The sequence below is a fragment of the Pipra filicauda genome, unplaced genomic scaffold, assembly GCF_003945595.2.
Source record: "Pipra filicauda isolate LSUMZ 115617 unplaced genomic scaffold, ASM394559v2 scaffold192_size1418226_pilon, whole genome shotgun sequence".
Lineage (NCBI taxonomy): Eukaryota > Metazoa > Chordata > Aves > Passeriformes > Pipridae > Pipra > Pipra filicauda.
This window is the reverse complement of record NW_024104301.1, coordinates 305,691-329,808: the sequence shown is the minus strand read 5'-3', so window position 1 is coordinate 329,808 and position 24,118 is coordinate 305,691. Positions and strand designations below refer to the sequence as shown.

The window sequence follows — 24,118 nt, the reverse complement described above, 5'->3', positions numbered from 1 at the left end:
ATTATTAACTATAAGCAGGCTTAATCTTTTTCTCATGTTTTAGAGAATGCTTTATAACCTTGTGGCCAAAGAATTCATGATCACCAGGTATTTGAAGCTAAGCAAAAATTATACCAGCTGTTACTGCTGGGAGATCGATACTGCCGGGAAGCACGAGAGGCAGGCAGCTCCTGCTCCAGCCTCCGTCCTGGAGCTGCTGCTCCCGGCCAGGCCTGACTGCCCAGCTCGGATTTAGGTGGCTCCTCTGTCATGTGGGAGATTCCTTAGGGAGGGATGCTCAGGGGAAGGTGTTGTTTATTTATTCTCCTCTGCAGTTGCCGTGTGGGAGATGGAGGTCCTGGCATTGCGCAGGTCCCAGCTCGGTGGAATGGGATCATGGAATCTTTAAGGCTGGAAAAGACCTCTGAGGTCACTGAGTCCAGCCATTAACTCAGCATTGCCAAGGCCGCCACCAAACCATGTCCCAAGTGCCACATCCACATGCCTTTTGAACGCTTCCAGGGATGGTGATTCCAGCTCTGCCCTGATAGCCTGTTCCAATGCCTGAGCACGCTTTCTATGAACAAATTTTCCCTAATATCCAACCCAAACCTCCTGTGGTGCCGCTTGAGGTTGTTCCCTGTTGTCCTGTCCCTTGTTCCCTGGGAGCAGAGCCCCACTCCCCCTGGCTCCCCCCTCCTGTCAGGGAGTTGGAGAGAGTGAGAAGGTCCCCCCTGAGCCACCTTTCCTCCAGGCTGAGCCTCCCCAGCTCCCTCAGCCACTCCGGCTGCTCCAGACCCTTCTCCAGCTCCGTTCCCTTCTCTGGACATGCTCCAGCACCTCAATGTCCTTCTTGTAGTGTGGAGCCACATCTGAGGGCAGGATTTGTGCCTGATGGGATGGAGTCTGAGGATCCATCTCAAGGATCACCTGCATCTTTCCTGTGCTGAGTGTGGCAATAAAATAGCAGCAGTTTCCTGTGTGCAGTGTTTGCCCCGTGGCGAGGCCATTGATGTCCCTGGTGAGCCTCTGACTCCCTTGCCTTGTGTTTGGGGTGATTTTGGCCACATGCTGTAGTGCCCTCCTTCACAGTCATGTTCCTCTGCTTCTCCTGCCCGTGCTGTTGGATCCTGGGAGCTCTGGCCGGGAGTCAGGGAATCGATAGATGGTTAAGGTGATAAGTGGCTTTGCTAAAAACCAATTTTGCAAGAGGAGTTTGCAAAGAGGTCAGCGGAGAGGATCTATCTGCATGTGTGCCCCAAACAGCTCGCTCCGGCCAGGAGCTCGACCTGAATTAACCTGAGAATCATCCTCAGAGCGAGATGCAGCCACTCTTCTCCTGCTTCTGGAAATCCACATGGATCCTGTGGATGGGTCAGCCTGAGGGATAAGTCTCCCTCCTCCAGAGAGGAGAGGGGAAAAGAGCATTTGGGGGAAGATCAGCGAGGTGACTGTGCCCGAAGGCAACAGAAAATTAAACAAGCAGAATTTGCTCAGCTGATAACTTCTCGCTGGTCTCGGGGCCGGAGCTGTGCCGGCATTCCGGTGGCAGTATTTACACAGGGATGAAGTGTTCCCGTATGGCTCCTCCAGTGCAGCCAGGTCTAAGCAGGCTTTTCTCTAATCTCCACCACAGCTGGATGCTGCTTCCAACTCTATTTTCCCTTGAACAAACATATTCATTGCACCCACTGCTGAGAAGATCCCACAGCCTGCTTGCGGGGTCCTTACTGTTTTTGGCATAGCTTGGTGACACTGGAGGGACCATGTCACCTCCTGGCACTAAGCATGAGTGTCCCCCCATCTTAGGTCACCATGTGGACCCCAACTATATGTTGCTCTAAGAGATGGATTAGGGAGGAGTGAGCAGAAATAGGGAACAACAGATTCTAGAGGTGTTTCCCCGAAGTGTTTCTGACCACCAGCAGCCTTTGAGGACTTTTCAGAGGAGATGGAGCCGATGGTACCCCAGTTCTTCTTTCTGATTAAATTTTGCAGCTGTTTTTTGGCTCTTCAATATGAAGGACTCTCCGTGTATGATGAATCTCTTAAGACATGATCCCACAGGCTCCTTTGCTATATCCAGGGGGTCCCAGCTCCCTCCTGGCACTTTGCTGACCTGGTCTTGGTTTCATAGAGCATTCCTGGACTGTGTGGAAGTCCCCAAGCCCTGCCTGTTCCTTGGTGCTGCCTGGTAGGGTGTTCTTGGTGGTGCCCCATGAAAGAAGTGAGCTTGGGCTGCAGTTCATTGTGCTGGTGATTTATTTGAGGGCGTTGTAACATCCCTCCAGTTCATGCCATCTCTTGTGCATCCTCATCTCCACTGTGCCCGGGCTGCAGGGTGGAAAAGGTGTGGGCTTTCCCACTTATGCATTTGATTTTCTGTGGGCAGAGAGATGGGTTGTTTTTAAGCTTTCTGACATTTCTCAGCCTTGACTCACCTTTTCCCACCCACAAGGCCAGGGATATCCCTCAAACTCCATCCTCACATGTGAAACACTGGGGCTGATGGCAGGATGAGCCAGCACCAACATCCTCTCTCCCTTTGGGCAGCAGTTCCTTATTTTCCCTGGTTTTTGTCCCATGAATCAGGTGGAATTTCCCCAGAAGGAGCATGGTGGGATGTTCATGCCTTGCTGTCGAGCTTTTCTTTGGTGCTGTTATTTATTACTCCATCCCTTCCCTCCCCAGCCGCTGTTTGGATGCTGTGGCTGAAACCACCCTGTTATATTATTTTTTTAATCATCGTGGGGAGGCTGTTTCTGGATGCTGATTGACGGAAACATCTTATCTCCTCTAGTCAAAGTGTCTCTGCTTTGCGTGGTAATGAAATAGTTTGACACTTTGACACGAGTGTCAAACACTTTTCTGAGGATGCAAACAGTGGAGGCTTTGATCTAGGTGCAAACTGGCTTCATTACAACAAACAGACCCCCCTTTCATCCAGGAAAGGAGATAAGGGGATTCAGTTGGTGCTAAGTAGCAGCTGCTCTTACTGGTTTTAAAAATAAACATAAGGAAAAATATCATAATAGGATAGTGAAGCTGTTTTGTCATGTTATAAACTAGTCCTGGTGCTGTGCAGTGAAGTAAGGTGGGTGTAAAGCCAACAGTGGGAATGATAAATGGGAGAGAATCCTCCTAAAATACAACTACAGAAATTTTCTCTTTTGGAAGATGTTTGAATTTGTTTTTCCCAGTCAGAAACACCTTTTCTGGAGAAAATGCATCCTGTTTTTCATAAAAGTGATGTGTTTTTTGTGGAAAAGAACCACTTCTGCTACTAGTTTGGGTTTTTTTAAGGAAGAGGGAGGCAGGCAGCCCTTCTGGGGGTCTAGAGTTCGGGGTCTTTGCAGGACTCCAGGTCCTGCCCCATGGCCTCATCCAGGATGGCTCCAGGAGATGCTGGGGCTGTGGTGGGATCTGCAGGGTTTGCACACTTCCCCATCCATCCTTTCCCTGGGGAGGGGTTGTGGCTTTGCCTTCTTTCTCCCCTGATTTTAACCTGTTATTTATTATAGTGTGATATTTATTATAAGGTGGTAAATATAATATTTATCATATTCTCTCCTGGCCAAGCCTGGAGGTATTTTAAGTCCTGGTGGGAGGGCTGGAGGCAGGAATCCCAAACATACCCCAAGCTGACAAAATTCTCAGTCATGAGCTTTTTTTTTTCCCCAATAGACAATTTTGAGTAGAAATGAGTAAAATCATCACTGGGTAAAGTGGGTAAAAGCATCACTGTGTTGGCATTAGGCTGGACTATGCCTGGATTTCGCCCAAGTTTGTCTAATTAAATGCAGCAGCACCTTCCCTCTATTTTAAGCCTTGAGTTTGGGCACAAATTGCCCTATGAACAGCTGAAGAGAATTGATGTGATGTATGGAAACCGTTAAGTTACAGCAAATCCCGAGGCTTTGCAGATTTTCCCTGCCCTCTGTGCCCCACAGACCTGAGCAGCGTCAGCCCAGGCACTGCCTTCTTTCCTCTGCCTTTGGGAGTTTTCCTTTTAACTGTTTACTTGGAAAAGCTTTTCCCTTTGAACATCTTGGACTGGATTGTTGTGGGTCACTTCCAACCGAACCATCCCTGTCTCCCATCCCCATCTCCCTTTGTCTCCTCCCTCTGGGCACAGCCTGGCACTGGGAGTGGGATGTCCATTATGACACCCTGGGTCCATATCCCCTCTTCCTAAAGAGTGACTGTACATCCTGGGAAGCTCATCCTGGGGTCATAGTGCTGGGTATGATGCCCTCCCTGTTCATCCCACCCCATCACCAGCTTGGATCCATTCTGTCTCCATTGACTGTCACTGCAGGGGTCCCTCCATGGGCCTTGTCCCTTTTGGGATGCCTGGCACTGGTGACCCTAGTGCTGGAGTTGTCCCTTGTCGTGCTCTGCCCTTGGGTATTCCCTCGAGATGTCTCTGCCCAGAGGGTGAGGAAGCACAGGATGGGCAGAAGTGCTTAATTTACTGCTTCCTTAATTTAGAGCAGCAATTCCTGCTCCTTGCCCTCATCCCTGCCTGCTTCATGCCAGGGCACTGGAGCCCAGTGAAATCCTCCCTGGGAGATGCTGGATTCGGAGATGACAGAGGATTTGGGGCTTAATTTTAGCCAGAACATGTGGCTCCTTTTCAGATGCCTCTCCAGTCAAGTCGCGGTGGCTTTGTTATAGTCAAGGAAAGAAAAAAATGCGCCCAAAACTGGAAAGACGATGTGGTTTCGATGGAATCTCTGCACAGACAGAGTCAGGGAATGTAGAGGAGGGAGCAGTTGCGCATTGCCCGGTGTGTGTCGGAGCGCGGCGAGGCTGCGTCGGAGATTAAAACTCACATTTCATTTTTATACACTGTGGTTAATCCAATAATGATTCCGTGTTCCAAACGGCAATAATATCTTTCAGCATAGTTAATCAGAAGAGACTTAATGCTGTCACTATTTATTAACCTTTGTTGAAAAGCAAGAAGTTTTCCTACTAATCTGTGATTGTTGCTCTTGTCAGGCTCTGTCAAGTGCAAACCAGATTTGGCATTCGTTCCAGAGGGGAGGATGCTCCCGCCTTCCTTCCCAGCCGTCTGCTGCATCCGACCCCCGCGTAGGAACATGGTCCCATGTGGTAAAGAGGCAGCTTTTCCCCCCCACAAAGTGATTTTTTTGCTGCCTGAGCCATATTCCTGCATCCAGGCCTCCCCACCTAGAGGGTATTTGGGGTAATGAGGCAGTTTAACCCCCCCGGCTTCTTTTTTGGCTGCCTGAGCCTTATTCCTGCATCCAGGCTTCTCCACCTTGGAGGTGTTTGGGGCAAAAAGGCAACTTTACCCCTCTTCAGTGTTATATTTTAGCTATCTGAACCACGTTCCTAAATCCAGGACCCCCCATTCCAGGGCTGTTGGAGCCAGCAGGCTCCCAGTGTAGGGAGATGCTCTGCTGGCCAGGTGGCACCGGGGCATCGACCTTGGTCTCTGATGGTTTGTAGGGCTTTAAGTGACTTCCAGCAGCTTCCCAAACTCAGGGGATTCCCCTCACCCCACTCCTGAATCCATGCTGGAGGGGAGGAAGGTGTTGCTGGGTGGACCAAGGGGGATTTTGTGAGGATGCTGTGGCACAGACTGAGCCGAGACACGTGGAGGTGGATTGTCCCTTTGATCCAGAAAGTCATCCCTGCATCCCAGCATCACCCCAGTCCCTGGCAGAGGCAGGTGGGATGCTGCCCTTGGAAACACAGCCCATTTCCCAGGATGGTAACTCCCGTGGCTCTGCAACACCGGGAGCTGACGTGGGTTTTGGGTTGCAAGTGTGTGGTGTTTGAAGCTCTGAGCTGATAAAAGGTCAGTGTATGGAGGAATTTCTCCTTCCATATCCTCCTGTTTGGCTCCTGTGGCGGGGAGGCCGGTGCTGGAATTGGCTCGTAGGAGCACCTGGGATTAATGAGCCAGCTTGGTGCCGCGCAGAAATCGATGCTTCCTGCATTAATTGCACTGTGTTCGAGCTTCAGCTTTTTATTCTGAGTTATGGAGTTACAGGCAGAGATGTCTCTCTTCGGCACAGCCCTGGATCCCATCCCATGGGAAAGGGCCTTCCCACAGCACCCATCCTGCCTGGGTGGGGTGGCACGTCCTGCCTTGCCATGGGATGGGGATGCCCAGGAGTGGCTGGAGAGGGAAAATCAGAAACCACGGCAAAAATGAACCCAAGGCTCTGCTTCCTTCCTGTGTTATCAGCCAAATGAGGAGATGGATGGTGATGGTCAGGCTGGAGTGGAAAAACCACTGACATCACCTCTGGGTCCAGCTCTGGTTTGCTGGGAGATGGATGGATGGATGGGCAGAAGGTGACAGGTCTCCACACAATGCTGGTGTTTCCTTGCAAGAGGGTTTGCAGCAGCTTTTGCATTTATTTACAAACTAATTTTCATTTAATGGCAATTAATTTTTATTTATTTGCAATTATTTCTGATTTCTGTGACCAAGCTTCCATGGGGATGGAAAACAAGGTCCCCTAGCCCCTCGTGGCTTTGGGAGCTGTTTTGGAAGAGCAGGAGTTGCTGATTTCCTATTTTTAGGGTGGACTAGCATCGAGCACTGTTCTGATCTCTCTTGATAACTCGAACAGGTGCAGTTATTTTACATACAGCCCCAAAGAATCCCACTTTCCTAACATCCTTGAAGCCTAAACATAGTATTTATATTTTTAGCAAATTATTCTTTCTAGTATTGATTTACATGTGATGTGGTCCTTGCATGAATAACTACCATAAATCTGGAAGCATTTATTAACCCAAATAGCTCCAAACTCAGTCAAATCCTGTGTGTGTTGGACACAATCATGGAACTTTAGATGCAAAGTAAGAGAGTAAAACATAAACCTTATTTTGTTGTGACCAGCTCAGAGTTTTTTCCAGCTGGTCCATTGATCCTTGATAAGAGGTAAGGGTTAAGATAATTTGGCAAAATGAAAAGGTAGGGAATAAGTAACAATAAATGGGATTTTTGATGTGGCCTGTCAATATTTGGGCTGGTGCCTGCCTGTGCCTTCCCTGCCTAGCCAGAGGAATTAACTTCTGAACTCAGTGGCTCCGGTCTTTTTCTCCTGACTCCATCCTTCGTGCTGATGGGCAGCAGGGACAGGCACTTACTTGTTATCCAATTGATACTGAGCCCAGCAAAGCTGGGCTTTGTGGAGCCAGGGCTTAAAAAAATAGTGTAAATCTTGTTTGGTATTTGTGAAACAGTGATTGTATTAAAGAAACCTTGGAGCCCTCGCTGGTGCCAGACGTGGAGGGCTGGAGTTCGGAGGGCTGGAGGGTTTCTCATTCTAAATTTAGCCATTTAAAAGAAGATTATGGACTATGCACTTGGGACTTTTAAAAAGGCTTTCACAATAACTCTTGAAAGCCTGATGCCTTTAATCCTAAACTTTAATTTAAAATAAAGAAAGCTTTTCAACTTGCCTCCCTCCCCTCCTCCATCCCACTCTTGCAGGCTGAGGTTCTTCCCAGCTTGCTTACGGAGCAAAGATGTGCTCAGCTCTTTTAATTTCTTATGAAGATATTTATTTTTTAATAGAAAGAAAATCAAGTCAACACTCGAGAGTATACACAGCAGTTTACCACGATAGGGGGAATTAATCAGTCTATAAAGTTCAAAATGTACAAAGAGGGAAGAAAAAAAACACCCTGACTGATCAAACACAAGGCTCTTCTCTGAGATGTGGAGATAAAAGCCTTTTCCTCCACCGGCTTCTCCACTATTGGCAGCCAGTGGGATCAAGATTATTTTTTATTTATTTTTTTTTGTTATGGAAAGCTCGAGATAATTAATGTTGTTGAAAGAGGACCGTTGGGTTGGCGTCTCGCAGGCTGGCCCCCGAGTCTGGCATCTTGGGAAGCAGCAGCCAGTTGTGGGGGGGGGGAGGAATGTCCCCCACTGAGGGAACTGCCAATTTAACGGAGCAATAAATAATATGGAGAGATAAAAAAGAGCATTTAAAAAGGGCTGTGGGGCTGCAGTTGCTGTCGAGCCTCTTGCCTTTGCGATCCGGCAGCATCTCGCAGGTGATGCTCCTTGGGATGCTTCTGCAGGGCCAAATACCTGCAAACCCCTGGATAGTGGGAATTGCTGGATGAGCTGTGTAGACCTGCCCGCTGCGTGCTTGATGTGTCGTCTCCTAAAGCTCGTTTGGCTGTGTCCTATTACGGCGTTGGTGTTAAATGTGCCTGCACTGATAATCGATAGACGTATGGTCACCCAGGCTGTTTGTGCATCTCCTCTATCACAGCCCTGACAGCACGAGATCAAGATGTGAGCAGGCAGGCTCATACATCGAGTGCTGTTTAAAAAGCAGGATGAATTAATTACCGCCATTAACGGCCGGGGAGAGACTTTAGGAAGCTTCAGCCGATGGTTTGGAGCCTTGAGAGTGAGATAAACTGAGTAGGTGGTGTCTTACGGTGCTTTGCTGGTGTTTCAGTTCAAGGCTAGGATGGTGTGGTCCGTGTTCCCCATCCACATGAGACCAACCAAAATTTGTAGGGTTTGATGAGTCCCCTGCGGATCTGGCAGGGGATGGACCTGGGGGAAAGGCATATCTAAGTGCCCTCATTCCTAGTGTTCCTAGCCAATGCTGGGAACAAGGGCATACCCAGTCCTTTGGTCCTGCATCCCCAAACCTCCCTCTGACACCCCTGACCGAGGATCCTCATGGGATGATGCGTGACCCATGGGCTGGGGTGGTCCCCAGACATCCCACCAGCACTGCATCAGCATCTTTACATGAGGCATGAGTAGGTGGTATCTCATGGTGCTTTGTTGCTGATATTTCAGCTCATGGCTGGGATACTCTGATCCTTGAACCCCCATCCTAATGAGACCAACCATAATTTATAGGATTTGAAGAGTCCCTGCAGATCTGGCAGGAATAGACCTGGGGAAAAGATATATATGAATGCCCTCATTCCTAGTGACTGAAATCCCTAGATCCTGCATCAGCAAACCTCCCTCTAACACCCCTAGCCAAGCATCCTCACAGAATGCTGTATGATCCATGGGCTGGGATGGTCCCCAGACATCCCACCAGTGCATTGGGGCCGCATCAACATCATTAGAACACAGCGGTCGCAGCTGGATTTGCCCCATCCAGGTGTTTGCTCAAGATTGTGTTAATTATGATTATTTTTTAATTACTTTGAGGGTCTTTCTGTCCTTTCCCAGCCCCCTTTGAAGGAGCTGAGATGGCACAGCTGATCATCCCATCCTCCTCCACTTTTTCTATCCCAGTTATTTATTATGCAGAATCACCAGGATTGCTCTCAGACAGGATTCGTCAGCTATAAAAGACACTGGCAAATTTTATTAGTTGACAGAAGGGTGGTGGTTTTTTTTTTTTTTGTTTCCTCCTGAAAATATTAAAAAGTCATTTTAGTTTAGAAACCTAATTTTAATTTAGTTAGGTTTTAATTTAATTTAGTTTTTAAATTCATTTTCCAGCAGAACTCAATTTTTCAAGCGTAATTTGATGCCGTCAGTGGCCATAATGTTTAATGTCCTCCCTATAAATTGCGAGGATGGCTTTGAGATGATTTACAGGATTCAGGGGGATAAAACCGTCTCCTGGCCCTGCACGTGGGAGAGGCTGGAGGGAAAATGCTGTTATTGTGGCAGCTGCAGCAGCCAGTGTGTTACCTACAGAAAAAGGGGGAAAACTGGAATTTTCCTCCCGGCTCAGCACTCCTTGAGAGTGGATAGGGGAGAAAGATGGGTCTGTGCTGATGGGGATGCTCCAGGGATATTCCTGGATATTTGTATTCTCTGGTGGGATGAGGGGGAACCCCAACAGAGGTGAAGAGTTCGGGGTGGCAGCATTACCCCCTCAAATCCATCTGCTTTCCCAAAAGTGAGCTGAGCCAATTCTTGGGGGAAATGGTATCGGGGCAGACCCTTGGAAAATGCAGCATAATTGAGTGAAATACCCTCCCAGTTTCATCCCTCAAAGTGTTGCATCTAATTACTGGATTAGAGAAGTCTTCAGACCGTGCATTGAACATTATAAATGGGGATAAGATGATTCTGGGAATGGCTTAATGGAGCAGGGGAGATGGGTGAGGAATGTCTGCGTGCGTCATTGAGTCAGGGCCACACTGATTTGGCAGAGGAGGAGAAACCCTTCGGTGCTTTGGGGAGCATGGCCATGGGGAGGGCTTGATTTTTCCTCTTGGTTTTGGCTCCTGAGTGGCAGCGGTTGGCTCCTGGGAATTCTTGCCTGTTGGAATTTGTCTTCATTTTTTTATAAGGAAGCATCGAAGTTGTGTGTTCATGGGTGGGGAGGGAGCATTGGGGCATCTCCCAGTGTTTGGGGAGCCCGGCAGCGGGATGTGCCTGCCCAGGCATGGCCAAAGAGGTGGGTGCTTTTGGCATCTGCCATCCCTCCTGACCATTGCTTGCACAGAGCAGGATGTGCTGCTGGCTCCCACCTGTCAGAGCACCACTGGCTCGTCACTTGTCCAACCATGGTGGGCTCCACAGTGGTCATCCCCACTGTCCCATGCCAGTCCCATCCCTTGTGCCTGGCTTCCTGCAGTGCTGAGGGTTGTGCTCCATGTCCATCCCCCTCAGGAACGCTGGATTCCTCTGGTTAAATTTAACTCAATTTCTGATGATATGTTTTAAGAGATCCTCCAAAAACTTCCATGAAAACAGGCCAGAGAAAACCACCTTAAACAATTGTCCTTGATGGGGAGAGGGCATGGGAGCACAGTGTCATAGTAGACAGTGGAGAATCCACATGGGAGCTGTGTCCTGGAGCCTGGGCTGTGCCACCACCCTCTGGTGTCACCACCTTCCCATGCCACCATCCTCTCCCAGTGTCCCCCCACTGTCATTGGGCTCCTGCACAGTCCCGATCCGCACGGAGGGGTCTCACCCTGTGAATGCCTCCCCCATGTCCAATCCCAGGGCTGACATGCCGGCTCCAAAGGTGAATTCCCAGCGCCCCACCGAGGTGCCCGACTCTCCCAAGGAGGTGCCATCGCCGCCCAGCGTCCCCCGGTTGTCATGGTTACTGACGCATGGGACCCCAGAGACCCGGCTGGGAATTAATGGCAGCCCGGGATAAAGGATTCCTGTCTGGGCCGAGTTGATGGATTACATTGATGTGCCATTTGTCATAGCGTAATTGTTCTGGCAAATGTAATACCCACTAGTATAAACATTGTGCTGCTTTGCTAATAAAACTGAAAATAGGAAGAGAAAGGATGATGCAGTGTTATGGTCAGTTAAAGAGACACCGACTCCGCTCCGTGCTGGCACCGGGGGCTTCTGCCTGGAAACCTGCCCCAGTTTACCCTCTTCATCCATGGAAAATGGGCAAAGTGACCACTGAGATCCTTCTGGGATGTGTGTGTGGCATCGCTTTGCCCATCACTGCCTTTGGTTGGTGGGGTCAGACACCTTCTTCACCCCCAAATGGGCACCGGGGACCCCGAGTGTGCCCATGCTTGGGGTTGAGCTCATCCCTCCCCAGCCTTGCACAGGTTTTAATTGCCTGGCAAGAGGTAAAGAAAGCTGTGGCATGTGTGGCATCTGAGGGGCTGCTCTCACCTTGACAAGGTTTATAAATGGGGAGATTTATGGTACAATGGGTGCCTGTCCCTGGGTGCCACTCCCTCTCCTTTTTTCAGGAGCACCAGGGTCTGACGCCGCTGGGAGCAGCCGGTGCCCAAATCCCCAGGTAGTTTTCCTTTCTGACTAATCAGCCCCTGGATTAGGAGCCCAGCAGGGATATCAGCTGGGGATGAATTGCTCATCCTCCTGCGAGCAGTTCCTGGTGCAGGAGTTGATGGAGAGGGGTTGGAGAGCCCCTCCACCCACCCCTGCTCCTCAGCCATGGGACCCTTGGTCACTGTGGGATTCATCATCCCCACATCCACAGCTCAGCTGGGCATTGGATCACAACACCATGCCCATGTTTTAGAGTTCAGGACCATGTCATCCCTGTGTTCTCCCATTTTTCTGCCATGAAAAGCTATGAGGATGAGGAAGAACAAAAACCTCCTTTGGTGCAGCTCCACAACCCCCTCTTAAATCCTGGGGTCGTTCAGAGGCATCGTGGTTTACACAATCATCTCTCCAAATGTTTTGAAAGTTTCTGGTTGACCTGATTCATAGGAAAAAAAAAAGATAAACACCCTTTCTGTGTTTGCAGTCATATGTAATTTTTATCTCTTGACCTTTAAACGTAAGCAGCAGTAAAATGAAGAACTATGGCAGTCATTTAACACCCTGCCTGTACTAACTGGTTTCTGCCTGTGAGCCGTGGTTTTAAATTGGCTAATGCAGAATACTTGCAGAGCTAATAATAATTCAGATTACTTCTGTCAGCTATTCCGGTTTCATGGGTAATTTAGTAGTTGAATAAATTTTTAAAAAAATTCATTCGTTCCCATGCACTGTTATGAATCAGTAGATGGTTTACCATTGGCAGCAGTAACTGTAAGAAGATTTAAATTGCTACTGAAAAGGATTTGAGTGAAGGTAATGTTTTATAATGTTCTAAGCCATATGCACTACTTTCAGGCCTCATCAGTTTTACATTGATTCCTAGTGAAGTGTTTAATTGCATCATGAATGCAATATAATTCAGTTCTTTTTGCTAATATGGTATATATCTCAAAGTGATATACAGCACTGACAGTGAAGACTCAGGGTTTTCTTAGGATTTTAAAATATGCCTCTGTGTGTGTTTGCACGCGTGTGTGCACATCTGCGCCTGGCTGGGAGCCTTTATCCCGGGAAACCTCTGGGCTCTGGGTTGGGCGCTTGGTGCCGAGAGCTGCCGGCTCTCCTGGGATGTCTGCTGGGCATCTGCAGGTAGGGATTCACGTATGGAAATATATGTCTGTTATATAAATATATATATAAAATAAATTGTAAAATATAACATGTGTATATAAATACGTATTAGAAGTTCTGCTGTTACACTGTGACTGCTCTGATGTTGACTGATGCTCATGGGGCAGCTCAGCTCTGGGTCTGGTGATGTTTTGGTCCTTCCTGCTCACACCCACGGTGGGTGATGGAATCTTGATTGGAGGTGCAGGCACGATGCTGTCGGAGCCTTGTGGGCAGTGGATTAAAAGAAACACGATTTCATGTTGATGTGAAGATGATTTGAGTCCGTACAGGAGCCACTCGGGATGTGGCAGGTGGCCGTCCCTCACCGCTCGCCCTGTGCTGGCTGTGGGGGCTGTGTGCTGGTGATGGAGCTCCAGAGCTGCTCCTCCCGACACAGAGCCCATTCCTGTCCTGCTGACAAGTGCACGGAGCTGTGTGGGATGAACTCTGGAACCACCTCTCTGTGCCCACCAGTGGCCCTGTGCTGGCCCTGGTGCCCTTCCCTCCATCCCTGATCCCTCTGTGCCCCATGGCATAGGGACTTTCCCTGTCCCCCCATCTCCCTCTTGCTGCTTCTGCTCATTACAACTTCATCAGCTAATTAAGGATTGGGCCCTACAGAGCCCGGTGTCATCCTGATGGGAAAACTGAGGCAGGCTCAGTGCTGGCTGGGGTTTTCCCATGGGAGATGCCAGCTCTTGGCTGCAGCGCAGCGAGCATCCCCCATCCCTGCTGTTACTCTGCTATCCCTGCCTGCATGCTGCTGTCTGCTCAGCTTTAATTCCCAAATTTCCATGGATTGCAAGGAGAGGAGCACCCATAGCTGCTGGGGATGGGTGCTGCTGGCTGATGCTGTGCACCTGCAGCTTTTGGGAATCTTTCATTTTAGATGGAGTTACTCGTTTGGGATGCAGCATCCTTTAGTTTGGTTTGCCATCACAGGTGGGGAAATCCTGGCAGGGACCTCAGCTCAGCACTGTGGGGCTGGGAGGGGTTGCTGAGAGCAGGATGCAGCCTCACATTTGGAGCATTCCCACAGAATTCCTCCTTGGCGATGGTGCTCCCACCAGCGCTGCAGGGGCCAGGATTCGTGCCGGCGGTAGAGCCTAATGCGATATCAAAGTCACTAACGTGATTATGCTTATATATCATATTAGGGAAAATGAATACTAATTCAATACAAACTACTAATTCAGTAGAACAGAAAATTGCTGAGAGAATAGAAAAGTGCTGAGCATGCCAGAGCTCAGCATGGCTCGGAGGGGATGCGCTGCCTCACTCCATGCGGGAGCGCTTTTCCGCAGCACTTGTGGCACAGTTGTCCAGGGTGGCATAGAGCATCCATGGATGTGTGCCAGTGCTGGTGCTGAGCCAGAGAGTGGCTCTGGAGATGGCTTTGCCATGGAGCTGGGGCGAGAAACCCTCCTTCATTTTCAAGCCTGAAGCTCATGGCCAAAAGTTGGGAGATGTTTGGTGGGACCTGCAGGAGAACTGAAGCAGGAAAGCAGGAAAATGGCTCCAGATGCTGGTGGGTAGGGGTGAACTTCTGGCCAGGACCAGGGGAGGCTGCCCAATGGAGCTGGTGTTTTGAGGTGTTTGCTTTTCCTAATGCATGGGTTGTATCTCGTTCCTGGCCTAGTGCTCAGCATGAACAGCCCAGGCTCTGGGTGAACATCCTTGTCCCAGAGGCCACTGACTGGGCCTTCCTGTAGTCCAGCTTTTCTCCTTGGTGTAAGCTCCGTATTCCTCGTGACATTTCTGCTTGGGAATATTCCTCCTTGGCATTTCAGATGTGCTCCCCACACCAGTTCCTGCTGCAAACTGGCTGTGGAGTCTCCTGCTCCTTGGGACAGTTCCCAGCACCGTGGCTACTCACACCAGCACCACTGTGGGTTTGTGCTGGGAGCTTGGGGAGCTTTGGGAGCTTGGGGAGCTTTGGAGGCTTGGGGAGAGGCAGCTGCTGATGCCAGAACTACTATGAGGCTCTTGGTCTAGTTGGATTCTCCTTCAAATTATTATTGCTTGTGAGAGTTCTCCATCCACAATGTTTCCCGGAGCTGCGTGGCATTCCCGGGTCGTGGCAGCTGGCTTGGATCTCCAACCACCAGCGCACCCAGGACACCCAGTCCCATGGTGTGGGGACCCAAATTTTACTGATTTACTTTTGAATCAGGATTTTCATTGCAATTTAATGCATCTGCTGTGGATCCTCTGCACATGGCATCCCACGCGGGCACCTTGGGACACAATGAGCGTGGCTGGTTCTGGAAATTCCAGGTATTCACCCAGTTCAGAGAGAGCTGTAAGTGGGACACACAATGTTTCTGTACTAATATGGTAGGGGAGTCTTATTATATTAGCAATTTCCCATCAGATCATGTCATATTAGTATTGTATTGTATTAGTATTTGTTTTCACTAATGTGATGTGAAAGTTGCTAATATGATAAGACTCCTGCATTGTATAGTGAAAACAAATATTAATATGATAGGATGGAAAATAGCTAATAAGAAACTAAGTTGCTAATCTGACGTGATGGATCTCCCAAAGGAATCGGTTGGAGCTTTCCTGTACTTTTCCAGAATCACCTTCAACCCCGCTCAGGGTGGGGGACGGGAAGACAGCGGCACTGCTGGTGGATTTTAAAGGGATGAATCCACCTGGAAAGCAAGAACATCTCTTTTGGGCTTAAATCCAGGCTTTTGTTAGGCAGGGGAAAAAAATAATCCTATGTTTATGGGAAAGCCCTTGTGTGCTGGGAACCCAAGGGTCCTGGGGCGAGCTGATCCCTGGAAAATGAAGCAAATATGAATTTGGGGGGAATAGAACCTCTGACAACCCTGGAAGCTGCCCTGAGCCACGGTTACAACACAGTCCAACTATGACGAGGCATAACCAACGGTTTCCTAATTTTATTTTATTTTTTTCCCCCAGTCACCGGCACAAAAATATCAATTTCTGACACGGAGAGCCAGGGTGTGGTGAACCAGAGCTAAATAAAAATAAACATTAAACAATTATTGGAATTTAGGTTTATTTAAAAAATCAGCAGGGTTGAGGGAACGAGCCACCTATTAGCTGGGAAAAAAAGCTATTGGGCTTTTTAACAACATGCTGTTTCTTGGCGGAGGCCGGGATTTGGGCTGTGCACGCAATCATGTTATTGATTAAAGATGATGTAGCAGCAGCACAATTATATCACAGTTTGTGCTCGCCGCGGTGGTACCGTTGGCCTCTCATTTGTCTGTCGGAGATTGGTTTGTTTGCCTTGCCCTTCCTGGTGTTGCTCCTCACTCCAATGGTCCCCTGGTGCCAGCGGAGGATGCTCGGGGCGGTTGGGGACTTGGTTTGGTGCTGGTGGTGAGAATGGTTTTAATTGCTCCTCACCCCCCGTTAGTTTTGTCTTTAATGGTGGTTTCAGATTCTTCGCTGTCAACCACAGTGAGGCAAAAATAGGGGGATATTGTGGGGTTTAGAAGGTGGATCAAGGCCAGAATGGACAGGGCTTGGAGCAACCTGGGCTAGTGGAAGGTGTCCCTGCCCATGGCAGAGGGTTGGAACTCGATGTTCTTAAGGTCCCTTCCAACCCAAACCGTTCCATGATTCCATGATCCGTGGTGGTTCTCACTCTGCACTGCAGGTGTTTCCCTGAGGTCGAGGCAGATCCAGCCCTGTGCCATTGCAGTTGATGCTCAGGATGCCACAGCAGGCAAAACCACAGAGAAGGGTTGTTTTAAAGTATTTCCAGAAAATTCTGTGCTGGAATTAAGGAGCCAGCATGAGACGATGGCAAGGGAATGGGAAGGGGCTGCACGGCACGCGGGAGCGAGCAATGGCTGGCAGGGAATGTGCATCTTGGAATCAGTCTATAATGCAATCAATTCTGTATATCCCTAGTGAAACAGCAACATTTATTTAACGTCTTTTATAGAGCAGCTGAGTTTTATCACAAATCACATTCCATTTCTATTCTTCGGGGACCCCTTGAAGGCTAAAACGCACTTACTTTCCTCCAAGGAAGTTTACCAATTCTTCAATAAAGCCCCATTTGCATCCGTATGTAAAATTGACACATTTATTGAATATTAAACATTTGCTGGTTGCTTGTGCGCCTCTTTCGACTTTATCTGCTGCCCTTAAAAGTCGTTAAGGGAAGGATATATCCAAGTTGTAATAAAGGCGTGTTTATGGATGGAAAGGGGATGCTCAAATCCTCCAGAGGAGCTGGTGTGTCCCGTTTGGTGGCTCTATCCCTGGAGCAGCCCTTTGCTCTCCTGGCTCTTGGCAATAACCATTTGGCAGCGTGTTTTCTCTGATTCTAAGGAATTTCTATGAATAGAAGCTGTTTGGTGTTAGGTGCCAGTCAGGGTTGTGCTGGGTTGCAGGGATACACTTTTCCAACCCAGAGTCAGTCCAGCTAATTAGTCCAATAAAACAAGTTTTTCTTTTATCACTGTTACTAAGTGCTGTTGTAAATCAATTAAAATGTATTCTAGTAATTCTATTTTTCCTTGGTGACTGTGTTTAAAGAAATACTGAGCCATTAACAGTATTTTCTGTATGTTTGTGTATGTGTTTGTGGGAGAATATCGAGCTGTTGCTGTTGAGTTTAGTGCTCAGTGATGAGTGTGGGGTCCTGCCCTGCCCTATGTTATTCCCACAAGCCATGCAAGCCTCTGCATCCATTTATTTGGAGAAAGGTGATGTTTTTTTGAAGGTAGCAAGAAGAGAATTCTCTTTTCTTTGAAACATAGATATTCATACCAATGGTTGTCCTGATTATTAATTGCTAAAGATGCAGCTGCATCCTTTGAGTGCATTCCTGGAGGTGTTTTTGGGGAGTGTTAACTCAGGAGGATGCGGGAACGATGTGTGGTGGTCCTTCCTAAACAGACCTTTAAGTCCATTCCCTAAAGACATCACAGCCTCTGTGCAATGGGAAAAACCTAGGTGGCTGGAGGAGAAAATTCTCCAGGGGCAAAAAATTGTGGATTCACCCCCTTTTTGTGAGTCATTGGTTCTCTCTCTCTCTCTCATTCTCTCTGTCATCCTCTGCCTCTTTTCTTCCTTAATTCACATTATTTTAAGTAGAATTTAGAGATATGGGCTGGCTTGCCCTGCTTTAGGGATAATTTCTCCCAGGCCAGTGGCTAATTGAGGACACATAATTAGACCGGGAGGTGGCTCACGGGCAGTTTTGTTGAGCACAAACATCCAGTTACTGTGGCCACCTTGGCAGCTTGAGGATCCACCTGCTCCATCAACCTGGAGAGGTGAAAGGGCTCCTAAATCCCATCTGGAGGCAAACACCCTCCCTGCCATGGGGGATTAACACTTTAGCTCCATGTGGGATTTGTTTTGGCAGCTTTTGGGAGAGTTGACCCCAACCCATCCCTGATCTATTGGCTGTGCTTATGAAGAATGGGGTGGGACCAAACTATCAGGGTTTTTTTGGGTTTTTTTTGTGCCAGTAGTTCCAGCAGGAATAAGGAGCATTAAATTTGAGATTTAGGGGTTGCTTGGTTGTTTTGAAGGATTTCATTTTGTCCCTCCTTTGGAGCAAGGTGACTCCAGCAGCACTGCAGGGATGCAGTTGGCTGCAGGATGGGGTCTGGCTCCCACTTTGCCATGGCTACAATTCCGTCTCTGGATGCTGAATTATAACATTGGGTCAGAAAATTAAGCTCTCAGGGCTCTGGCACCCTGAATTATCCCAAATGGAAGAGCAAATGGGTGTGCAGAGGAGCCAAGCCATCCTCACAGGGAAGGTGGATTTTTGGGGCACTTGTCCATATTAATTTATAAAAGAAGGTGGCATGATAAATGTCACCTGAACAGATCTCCAGTAAACAAGGCTCATTGGGAGTGTATCATAAAAATAATATACTGCTGCCTCTCAGCAGCTCCTGACTCGCTGCCTGCCAGGAGAAGAAGCCCTTTTGCCAGGATCCCGCTGCTGGCATGACCCTCATCCCACTAAGAGATACCCTAAAACAGCTCCCGGCACAAATAACCTTCCCAGTGCACCGAGAGGCTCTTCTTTATGGGTGAGGGAAAGTGCTTAAAATGCTTAGAGGGAATAAACAGCTTTTAATGAAGTTACATTGCCACATAATGGGTATCATAAAATTGCCTTCATAGTACAGGGTCCCAGGATGGCTTTTATTATCGACTGAGCAGGAATCCTGTCTGTAAAGCTCCGGCAGCTGCAGAGAGGAGAATGCAAAGTCTTCTTAAATTACCTGATTGAAATAACCGGCAAATATTCTGCTTTGCTGCTTTGTTGAAGGCAAAAGCTGCCTTTGGGGTGGTCTGTCAGACCTGGTTTGCAGCTTCTGAAGAACACAGGAGTTTCATTGCAGCAAAACAGATGTTCATCTTGTTTCTCTATCGGCTGTTTGATGAGAGATTTATTGCTCTTCTGCTGGGCTGGAGCTCCTCTGCTGCGGAGTCTATTAGGCAGCCCAGGAGCTGGCGGGGAGCCAGGGAAGCCGCGTTTTGATGAAACCCATGAAAAAGCCTCAGCTTGGAAGGCGCCAGTAATAATGCATCGGCTAGACTCGCTGGATCGGGCGATTGATTGCCGTGATTTGATTTATTGATCAATACCCTCAAATTTGGCGTCTGAGAAGCTGAACTAATCTTTAACTGCTGTGAACATCTCTGCCTGGTGGAGAATTAGAGCTGATAAGGAATGTATGAAAGGAATCTGAGCTTATCTTAATCACACAGTGCCCCGGCGCAGGCAGCGCCGGGCGGGAGGGGATGTGTGCAGAACACAATCACCAGGCAGAACAGAGCAGATCTATAAATTGATGGAATTCAAAGCCTCCAGCATCGATTACCATTATAACAAACAGTGGTGCGCTGAATGTCTGATTATTTTTAGACAAAGATTCTGTGCTCTCAGCAGCAATTTTGCTGATGCTGTCACTGTGTCAGATGTCTGTTGTTGATTGCAATTAGATGCGATACAAAAAAAAAAGAAAAATTTAAAACTATCTCTGCCTATAGTTTTATTTCCACTTATTAAATCTCCTCCTTTGTTTGCCTCCTCCTAATGTCTGCAGCTGGATGAAATATTGCATTACCAGAAGAGATCTCGTATATTCAGTTGGGTATAATCACTTTACAGATCATTGGATTATATCTGATATGGTTCAGATAATCCTGGGGAAATGTGGGACATTTACTCTGCCTCGGTTAAATAAATGTGCCCTGGTTTAGGGTTTTCAGTGTGAATCTGCATAACATTTGGGTTTCTGAAACAGGGTCTGCAGCCCTCCCAATGATCCAATTCTATTAAAGCACTAATCAATTCCCTGTGACGTCAGTCTGCTTTCCTGCTGGTCCAACGTGGATTTATTCTGTCCTTTGTAAATGGCTTTTGCAGCTACCGCAGCATGGGCTTTAGTGCTTTAAGGAATGGTCACCACCAGAAGTGGTGGGGTGTGGGCAGTGGGGAGCACGGCACACCAGGTACCACGTTTTGGTGTTCCAGGTTCCATGTGCCAGGATCCCAAGTGCATCCATTGGTTTGATACTTTGCAGTTTCTCTCCAGTGCCGACGCGTGGCTGAGTGGCCACTTTGGGGCTGGTCAGTGTCGTGGGAATGGCTCTGCAGGGAAATGTGGCTGGGAAAGGGCAGTTTCCAAGATGGCTCTTCCAGTGGGGAAGGCTTTGTGGGAACCCTCATGAAACCCAAATGAGCTCTGGGAGCTGTGGGTCCACACAGGGATGCAGAAGCATCAAGACTTAGGGTTCCCTGGGGACCCCTGCTGGACCAGGCTGGGTTTGTCCTGCTGGATCTGGGCTCTCTCCCTGCCTCCCACATGGATGCTGGTGCAAGATTTTTGGGGAATTTCACGTTTTAATTTCAACCAAGGTGGGGAGACTCGGGCTTTGGCATGTGGCAGAGCGGTGGCTGTGGCCCTGGCCCTGACCTGGTGGCTGGGGGGAGCAGGAGGTCTCCTCTTGAACGTGACCTCATCTTGCTCAGACACGCTCGGCTCCAGGGCTTGATGGAAAAATGCACCGCGGCGGCGCAGGAGTTCTGTGCTGCTGGCAGCTGGTGTTTTCTTTCTTTGGGAAATCTAATATATTGATTAGCTTTCTTCAGAACAGCATCAATAAAGCGTATAATGGCATGGCTGGTGCCTGCGGCATCTCCTCCCCTGGTCTGAGCCCCCCTGGAGCCGGGAAGGACCTTGGCTACTCTGTGCCAGGCTCCGTGTCCCGCCGGCTGCTCCTCCCTTTCCTGGCAGCCATGGGCTCTGCTCTGCCCGGAGAACGTGCTTGGCTGGACACCCTGATCCTCTGCAGGGAGGTTATCCTGGGCAGCCTTCCTCCACCTCCTCCTCCTCCTTCCATCCCATATCTCCACGTTACCGCTGCCTCCAGCAGCTTTGGCTCAATCAGCTCCAGTAAGGAGGCACTTGGCCAAACCCTGGCAAGTATCTCCAGGGTCTGGCTGACACCCTGGGGCATGGTGGGGGTGTGCCTGTCCTGGTCATCCCTGGGCAGCAAATGTCACGAGTGGAGCCACCATCACCAAGGGATGAGTGACTGGTGCCATGCCAGGAGTGCTCCTTGCATGCCGGGTCCCTTCCAGGAGCACATGGATGCTCTGCCTGTGCCATTGTGGTCCCCAGTATGGACCCTCCCAGCTGCAGCCTGGCCCATGGCACATGGATTGCTGCTCCAGCCCTGTGGTCACGGCTGGGAAAGATGGAAGGACCCATTAAAGTGCCTGAGAGAGTTTAGAGGGTGGTTTATTGTTGTTTTTGCGGTAGTTTTTCTTTAAGCTGATTGATTGCAATAATGAATGGGGCCCAGAAATCAGCCAGAGCGGCGGCTCGAGGCCGCTGGATTTAAAGTCCTGGTTGGCTTCAAACCCTCTCAACTATTTCAGCTTTCACTGGTGAAATACACACAAAGCCAGCGGGATCTTATTTAGGGCTCTCCAAACCCAGATCTGCCCTCAGATGCTGGTGTGGGTACGAGCTGGAGCCTCCTGCTTGCCAAGAGCTGTTGGCTTATTTATTTCTTTGTGGTTCTCTGGAGAGTGAATCCATTTGGAGCAATAGCCCGTTCCACCATACCTTGGCCTCATTGCACTGGGTAAAGGCAGCACCGTCCAGAACTGATCCAATTTATGGATGTTTTTATTTTATTTTCAAGTCTGATCCACTTACAGAGGGATGGAGGAGCATCCTGGTCCCCCCCTGCCCCGGTATGGAGGCGTCCGGGCTGCCTCCCACCAGCCGGGAGCCTGGAAGGGTTTTCTCTGCTACCCGAGCATCCTGCAATGAGCTCATTTCAGAGAGAGATTTTCAGGGCAAATTGACAGCTGATGACTATGGGAAGATGTTTTCCAAAGGAGAAACAATTTACAATAATTAGAAATTTATAAAATGTCTTTAAACATGGTGGTAACGGGGATAAGAAAACACTTGCTGCAGTGTAATCAGTTATTAGCAGCTGATCATTTATCTCGATGGATAGTTGCTGCTGGTACAGGAGACACGTGATAAAAGGACTCTTGATTAACTAATTTGAATATCTTTGGCGAACAAATTCCGAGTTCTCTTTTTTCTCCATTGTAACGGCTCCGTACATCTGCGAGATAAACACGGAATGAATATGGAAATGAATATTATTGTGGAAGTGTAGCCCTCGAACGCTGCCGCCGCCGTCCCAGCCCTGGCCTTGGGAAGCTGCCTGGGATGGATCTAGTAGGGAAGGGGCCTTATTGAAGCTGGCTGGGAGGAGCTGAGACTGTGGGTTGCAGGGATGTGGGGTCTGCAGGGATGGATGTCTGTCTGTCCTGGGAGCACAGGACTGGGCTGGCCCCCTCCATCAGCCCCTCTTTGGCCTTCAGGAAGGAGCAGGATGGCAAAACTCTGGAGCACCGGCACATGCAATAACATCCCTGCATAGATGGGTTTTTTGAAAACACAGCCTGTTCCTGGCTCCCTGGAAATGGGAATCTGATGCGTGTCTCAAATCTCTGCCCTCTGTGAGATCCCATTACAGCTCCTCTGATAACACACTGTAAACCCTGATTCCATTTCAGATGCCGAAACCCCGCTCTCGGCATCTGTGCCCTGGACTTTGGTGGCCCTGGGATGGGCCCTGGGGTGACCACTGGCAGCAGTGGGGACCTATCCCTGGTCCCTCCGGCTGCTGTGCCACTTGCTGTGTACCCACAGGTGCCAGAGCAGGCAGGAAAGCACAACAAGCTTGTATTCCTCTTTTCTGGCACAGCAGGAAAAGGGAGGAGGTGGCTGCTGGTGGGGGTTAAGTAGGATCTACTCCCAGCCCTCTTGGTTTCTCTGACAGCTCCCAACCCTTCATGCCAGCCATCCGTGACCTCGCCGGCATTCGGGAGCAGTTCCTTCTGCCTGCGAGTTATTCGTCGTCCTCAGCCACTAATGGACTCCATTCAACTGCTTCTCCCTCGTCCCCCCCTCCCAAATGTTGTGATTCATGTAGTGGCTGGAAGCAGATTCCTTTTGGCAGCAAGAGCCCCAGATATTTTATATTTACGCATCATTTTCTTCCTAGAATCTCATTTTTTTCCCTTTTCTCATCTCCCTCTTCTCTGTTCGGCTCTCTCCATGCCCAGACCAGGTCGTGGCTCCAGCTCCATTACCCGCCATCCTCTCCCTGCATGGTGCTGAGGGCTGGGGGATTGGATACATCCCTTCCTGTGGGGATGGGAAGGGGATTCTCGGAGGTGCTGGCACTGCTCCTTCTCAGCTGTATTTACCGCAGTGAGGAGCAAAGTCCACGTAGCTGTGGATGCAGTTTACAGGTAATTAAACTCAGCTTGGTGAGGATTTAAACATTAATATTGATGCTAAAGTTTTTAATAAAATATAGGGAGAGAGAGAAAGAGGTATCGATTCCTAAAGGCTTTTTATTTTTTTCTTTTCTCCAGCTTTATTGTCACAGGGAAGGGTTGATGTGTTGGTGAATGTGAAATTTAGGGTGTCCTGGGCTGGCACGGGAGCCTGCAGATGGGGACAGATGTGATTCCAGAAGGACAAATTGGGGGAGACTTAGGAAGATGCATTTGGGATTGATACATATGGTGAGGCTGTTCCTGACCTGATCCCCCTGGGCATCCTCTGGTGGGCACAGGCTTGGGAACAGCATCTGCTTCTTGGGAATGGTGCCGAGCTTCCAAGGTTTCCCTGTCTGCTGCTCCATCCCATGTGTTGCTCTCCGTTGTGGCTGGAACATGGC

At 49.0% G+C, this 24,118-nt stretch overlaps 1 protein-coding gene and 1 long non-coding RNA gene across 5 annotated transcripts in view; one reads left to right on the top strand and one right to left on the bottom strand.

Moving 5' to 3' along the window:
* The window catches only part of CUX2 (cut like homeobox 2), a 67,472-nt gene that overhangs the window by 14,985 nt on the left and 28,369 nt on the right, over window positions 1-24,118 (top strand). The gene's annotated exons all lie outside the window — the stretch shown is intronic.
* LOC120323076 lies at window positions 2,224-4,053 on the bottom strand. Its single transcript, XR_005563191.1, has 2 exons — window positions 3,932-4,053; window positions 2,224-2,361 (listed from the first exon to the last, which is right to left on the bottom strand). It is a non-coding gene; the product is annotated as an uncharacterized LOC120323076 (long non-coding RNA).